At 30.8% G+C, this 6,955-nt stretch overlaps 1 non-coding gene across 1 annotated transcript; it reads left to right on the top strand.

The window, feature by feature from the left end:
• Window positions 1-4,408: 4,408 nt before the first annotated feature.
• Window positions 4,409-4,479, top strand: TRNAC-GCA (transfer RNA cysteine (anticodon GCA)). Its single transcript has one exon. It is a non-coding gene; the product is annotated as a tRNA-Cys (tRNA).
• The last annotated feature ends 2,476 nt before the right edge of the window (window positions 4,480-6,955 follow it).

A 6,955-nucleotide genomic window follows, 5' to 3' on the forward strand; every position in this document is an offset into this window, starting at 1 on the left:
AAATGAGCATGTTAATGTAAATAATAAAAATGGATAAAAAAAAAAAAAAGATTATCACTCTTATTGTTTTTAATAGAGAAAGAAAAATGAACCCCGAAGGATTCAAATAGTTTTTTTTTTTACATAGAATATAATCTATATAATATTCAAAATACTCGAAAAACAAAAATGTCTTAAAAAGAATTGAACGAGAAGCCGTATGAGGTGAAATTCTCATGTACGGTTTTATATAGTGGCAGTAAAGGTCACTTTTCTGCCAACTTTTCCACTATCACCCCTAAAAAACCAAACTCTGCCTTACGCAAAGTCGCCAGAGTACGATTAACTTCTAAATATGAAATCACTGCTTATATACCTGGTATTGACCATAATTTACAAGAACATTCTGTAGTATTAGTAAGAGGTGGAAGAGTAAAAGATTTGCCCGGTGTTAAATATCACATAATTCGAGGAATTTTAGATGCTGTCTCAGTCAAAAACCGGAAACAAGGGCGTTCTAGTGCGTTGTATATTCTTATCTAAGATTTGTATCATTTTATGATGATGCCATGTCAATTGCTAAAAACATGTAAAGTATATGGCTAACCCAATAACGAACGTTTTCTAAGGGGACTAGAGCAGGCTAAAACAATAAGGATAATATATGTCTAAGGTTTAATATTTAATTCATTTTATAAGTTTTCCCTTACTTAGTGTGTGTTAACATAAAATTGGAAATGTCTTGACTTTTTTGGAGCAGACTCAATTCAAATAGCATTGATTTAAAACACCTTTTCCTTTTTTATACTCTGTTTTAAACCTAAGGACCTAATCGTATAGATATAGAAAATACAAGATTTCTAATCATAGCAAAAGAAAGGAAACAGATACTCAATTGAGAATGAGTAAACATAATTCTATGCATAAGAATGAATATCTTCTATATATGCAAATAGAATCATGTGGAAAGCTGTATCCGGCGAAAGTCGTATGTACGGTTTGGAGGGAGATCTTTGATACCTTTAGAGATCTACCCTACAATATGGAGTTAAAAAGCCGAAATAAGTAATGATTAGTCTTTATGAAATAAATTTATGAACCTTTTTCACACTCATGTCACGCCAAAGTACTGTAGAAAATAAAATTGATAAATTTGATCCGATCTATCATAATCGATTAGTTAACATGGTCGTTAACCGTATTCTTAAGAACGGAAAAAAATCATTAGCTTATCGAATTTTTTATCAATCTCTAGAAAAGATTCAACAAAAAACAGAGAAAAATCCACTAATTGTTCTACGTCAAGCAATAGACAAATTAACTCCCAAATTGATAGTAAAATCAAAACGTGTAAGTGGATCCACTTATCAAGTTCCCATTGAAATAAAAGAGAAAGAAGGAAAAATACTTGCGATTCGTTGGTTATTAGAGTCATCCCGAAAACGTTCTGGTCCAAATATGCAATTCAAATTAAGTTACGAAATAATGGATGCTGCCAGAGAGAAAGGCAATGCTATATGCAAGAAGGAAGAGATTCATAAAATGGCAGAATCTAATAAAGCTTTTGCGCATTACCGTTAATCCACTAATTAGTATAAATAGATCCACAGATCTATCCCATTTTGATCAATAAAATATCCCATTTTGATCAATAAAAGAAAACTTACTTTCTAAAAATTGATACAAAAAAATTGATACAAATTTTATTGGAATGAAAACGAAAGGAAAAGAAGAATGAAAAATAAATCATAGATATAATGTATAATAAGGAGATTTTAAATAAAATGTTGCTCGAATATTAATTGAAGTTAGTAACTAATGATCTGGACAAAATGAAAAATGCATTTTTTATACCTTAAAATCATTTTTATGAAAGAATTTCATTTGCTTCTCTTCTATGGAAGTTCCATTTTCCCAGAATGCATCCTGATTTTCGGCCTATTTCTTCTTCTATTAATCGATGTCATTTTTTATCAGAAAAAGACAACTTGGTTTTATTTCATCTCTTTAACAAGTTTAGTGCTAAGCATAACTTTTTTGTTATTTCAATGGAGAGAAGAACCCACGATTAGTTTTTTTGGCAATTTACAAACAAACAATTTTAATAAAATATTTCCCCCTTGCTTGGCTATAGCTACACTTCCTGAATCTAGAGCTACTTGACCCTCCAATCCAGTTCCAACAATACACTTCTCAGGTTGAACAAGTGGAAGTGCTTGACGCTGCATATTAGAACCCATTAAAGCACGATTTGCATCATTATGTTCGATAAAAGGAATAAGACAAACTCCAACGGAAAAATATTGGGAAGGGAAAATACTTCTGAAATGAATTTGGTCCCATGCAAAAAATAAAAATTCTTGCTGAAATCGAGCTGCAATCAATTGTTCCTCTGGAACCCCTTGATTTAATGCCAGAGAATTTCCTATAGCTATTCGATAGTATTCATCTTCTCCCGGTAATAGATAAACCATATGGTCTTTGTTCGATCTCTCAGATAGCCTATAGAATGGACTTTTTAAAGAGCCGTAATGACCAAGCGTTGCATAAATAGATAACGATCCAATAAGCCCAACATTTATTCCTTCGGATGTCGTAATCGGACAAATACGTCCATAATGACTAGGATGAATATCCCGTGTACGAAAAGTAGACGTTCGACTTGTCAATCCTCCAGGGCCCAAAGAGCTCACTTTTCGACTATGAACTATTTCTGCCAACGGATTAGTTTGATCCAAAAATTGTGATAAGGGATGTAACCCAAAAAAATTCTGAAAAGTACCCATTAATGAAATGAAAGTTTCCAATTTAATAAGAGTTATTCTCTTTTTAACATTGATTGATATACTAGGTAATATAGTTTTTTCAACTGCTTCTCTGAAATCATATAGAGCTAATCGTAATTGCTCTTGTAATAAATCTGCTACAGAACGAATATATCAATTTTTTAAGTGATCTATATCATCGAGTGTACCTGCTCCAAATTGCACTTTGATAAGGTAATCCACAGCAGCCAATATATCGTACGGTAATAATAAAATTTCGTTCTCGGATACATCAAGACCTAGTTTTTTATTCAGATTTCGTCGACCCATCTTTCCTAATAAACATTTCGTTCGAAAAAATGTTGTTACTTTTTCATCTATAGACTCAAAATCCAATTCTTCTTCTTCTTCTTCTTCTCCTTCTTCTTCATTTTCGTCACTTATGTAAAGTTTTTTATAAAGTTTTAAAATAGCTTTCCGCTTCCCGCCATACCAAGTATAATACTCCTTCGAATATCGAAAAAACGCTTTAACATTCTTATAGTTAAAAATCTCTTCGAAATTTAGACCCATAGCCAATAAAAAAAGTAAAACAGATATTTTTTTTTTGTTTATACGAATCCATATCTTTTCTTTTTTTTTATTAAGCTCTAATCTTGATCTTCTTCCCCAATCTGAAATTATTGTGCCAATCTAGATAATGTTTCCTGACGGTTTTCGTTTCCAAGTGTAATAAATACCGGGGCTTCTTACTATTTGATTGACCACGACTCTGTAATTTCCATTTATTACAAAAGTTCCTTTAGAATTCATCAAAGGAATATCTCCCAGATATAAAATCTGGTCCTTTATTTCACAAGTTTTCTTAGTTTTCTTAATCAATCTTGCTGGTACATATAATTGACAGTTATATGTAACAGACATATATACAACATCTCTCTCTTTAATGAAAGGTTCTGTTAATTTATATTCAGAACCAAAAAGAATAATTTTTATCTTTTTATTTGAGCTTTCAATTTTTGAAAAGTTATTGATTTCTTCTATTAAGCCTTGATTGATAAAACGAAAAAATCCTTCAAGTTGTATTTTACCAAATTGGGGAATTGTCAATATTCCTTTATTTTCTTCTAATCGCATTGAATGTTTGCTATCCTATATTTCTATAGTCAATTTTATATTTCGATATTGTATTCCCCATTAATCTAGACGAATAAATTCGACAAAAAATTGACATGTTTTGTTCACTATATCAAAAAAACAAAAAAAGAAAAAAGAAAAAAAGGAAGCTATTTTCTTTTATTATTAAACAAATGATATATGATGTAAATATTTCTATAGTTGTAAATTCTCTAGTTATTGACAGACAAAAGTGGATTTAGTATACTTAATTGGGTACTCTAAATTCCTATTCTATACTAAAGGCAGGAACTTCAATTCCTAACCGATATTAATAGGTTATAGGTTCCATTTTAATAAGATAATTGAAAACCAATCCCTCTTTTTCCTATTGGAAAAGTCTAAATCCCCTATTAGACCTGGGGACTATAAATTGGTTATATGGCATATCCGAGTGATAAACAAGAATACGTGAAATACCTTACATATCATCTCCGATAAATAAAGCAAAATAGAGTTTTACCTTAGGATAAACTAGATATGGGGATGGCGACATAGCCAAGTGGTAAGGCAGGGGACTGCAAATCCTCGATCCCCAGTTCAAATCTGGGTGTCGCCTTGGTAGTCTAAACAAATACAAAAGTCTCTATTTGTATCCATGTCTTTTGGAGACAACTTGTGTAGCTTCAGGTGCTATTGCTAATATAGCAAATAAAATTGAATTTTATCGTTAATGTCTGATCTGATAGGTAGTTTATAGTAATTAGTTACAATAAAAATTTTTGAGAAGCCTCTACTATCGACTCATCCTTTCAGAATAGGAAGGTAGAAGATTCCCACTTTGCACTATTTTGAATAGTTCCATTATCATCAAGAATCAATAATGATATTATTATTTATTTTATTTTTTTTACTTTTTTTTAAGTTTTTAAAAAGAGAGGGATTCGTATGGATATAGTCGGTATCGCTTGGGCTGCTCTAATGGTAGTTTTTACTTTTTCTCTTTCACTCGTAGTATGGGGTAGAAGTGGAATTTAATAGAATTTGAATAGTCCTTCTGTGTTTAATCGTTCTGTTAAAAACAAATAAACAATGATTATTACGATGATTAAATCATTACTATCATTAATTATTTATTTATCTATCGTTAAATTAAATTATCAACGAGATGATTTATAATATCAAATTGATCATGTTAGAAATAAAATTCTAAGGAATCCTCCCGTATTTTTTTTTTTCATTAAATTTTTGAATTTTTCAAGTCTTGCTTCTATAGTAAACCAATTAGTTAACATACCCGCGAGCCATTTTTTATTTACATAATGACATCGAGCTGCTAAAGCAGCTAATTTAGCTGCATCAGCTGTTTGATGTTTTGTACCAACTATCATAAATTGTTTTCCTCTTTTTGCTCCATCAAACACAAAATCACAGGCTTCTGATAAAAAACGAGCGGTATAAGTCAAATTTATAATATGACTATTTTGACGTTCTTTAAAAATGTAAGGTGCCATCTTAGGATTACATTTTTTTGTCTCATGACCAAAATGAACTCCTACTCTTACCATTTCTTTCAAATTGATGTTCCAATTTTTTTTCATCATTTTCTTTTTTTGCTTTTTAATATGAACTGGAATACCTACATTCCAATGGAATGGGTTAAATTGCTTGCCGTAGCCTACTTGGTACAAATATTCATTTGATTTTTTTTATTTTTTTTTATACAATAAAGCAAATTGTTAGATTTCTTTCTTTATAAATTTCTTTTTTACTACTCCTACTCGTTTTGATTTTTTCTTTATTTTGACTAATTTTTTTAGAACTTTTTTTTTTTGCAATAAAACTTTAAAGAAAAAATCTTTCACTTTTATTGGAAATATATTTTTCTTACTCATTCTCGGATCTATTTTACTCCATTTTTTCAAACGGTTGAATCCAGTACCAACAGGTATCATTCTCCCGAGAATAACATTTTCCTTCAAGCCCTTCAACCAATCAATGCGACCTTGAAGAGCAGATTTCGCTAAGACCCGAGCAGTTTCCTGAAAGCTCGCTTCCGATAGAAAACTTTGAGTATTCAGAGATGCGTTTGTCATTCCCAATAAAATGGTTCGATAGTTTATTCTTTTTTCGAGAGCACGATCCATTCTTTGTGCTTGTGATAATCTAATGAGTTCTCCGGGTAAAAAAAGACTATTTAGTCCATTTTCCAAATTTTTATTTTTGGACTTTTCGACATCTACAACTAAAACTTTCGATGTAATTTGGCGCACAATAATTTCTATATGCTTATCAGAAATTTGTACCCCCTGGGATCGATAAATCTTTTGAATTTCATTGACCAACTGATTCTGACTATCCTCCATAGTTATTCTAACACTGGTGAATGACCCCCAAAAGTTTCCAAAAAATCTTGCCAGGTGTCTGTTCAATTCTTTAAATTTTTTTTTTCGATTTTTCGATATTAAAGTATTCGAGCGGGCTTCTGATAATTGTTCAACTTTAGGAAGACCTTGAATTATATCATCGGATTTTAATCTGTCGTATGACATGGTGATTAATGTATCTCCTTCGTAAAGAATTTTCCCATAATAACTATTATGAGTTGCTCTTCGAGTACCCAAATAGGGTTTAGCTAATCTAATGATAAAAGATCCCTCACGAACAACTACAATTTGACCAGATTCTTGGAGTTGTTTATCTTCGAATATCCATATACTTTTGCAAAAAAATTGTCCAAGGCTGACTACTGGAAATGTTTTTTCAAAAAAATTGGATAGGGAAAAGTACAAATGAAAATTGAAAAGAATATTTCTGCATGAATCAAATTTATAAATTTCCCTCTTTTCGTCCATAAAATAGCATTTAGCTACTTGAAAAGTATTCGAGTCATTGTTAGAAATTGAACGTTCATTTAGTAATACTTTTTTATAAGTCATCAAACGACAGTATGGAAAACGATTAGAAATACTATGTAAATAACCCAGGAAACCTGACAATGCCATTTTTTTATTTGCATCCAACTTTTTTACTATATTTAAGCTTTTTAAAGAATCATTAAACAAAACGATTTGCAAAAAATCAGAAGTAGACAG

The sequence above is a fragment of the Cupressus sempervirens genome, chromosome 7 (assembly GCF_028749045.1).
Source record: "Cupressus sempervirens isolate cs-2001-9-10 chromosome 7, ASM2874904v1, whole genome shotgun sequence".
Lineage (NCBI taxonomy): Eukaryota > Viridiplantae > Streptophyta > Pinopsida > Cupressales > Cupressaceae > Cupressus > Cupressus sempervirens.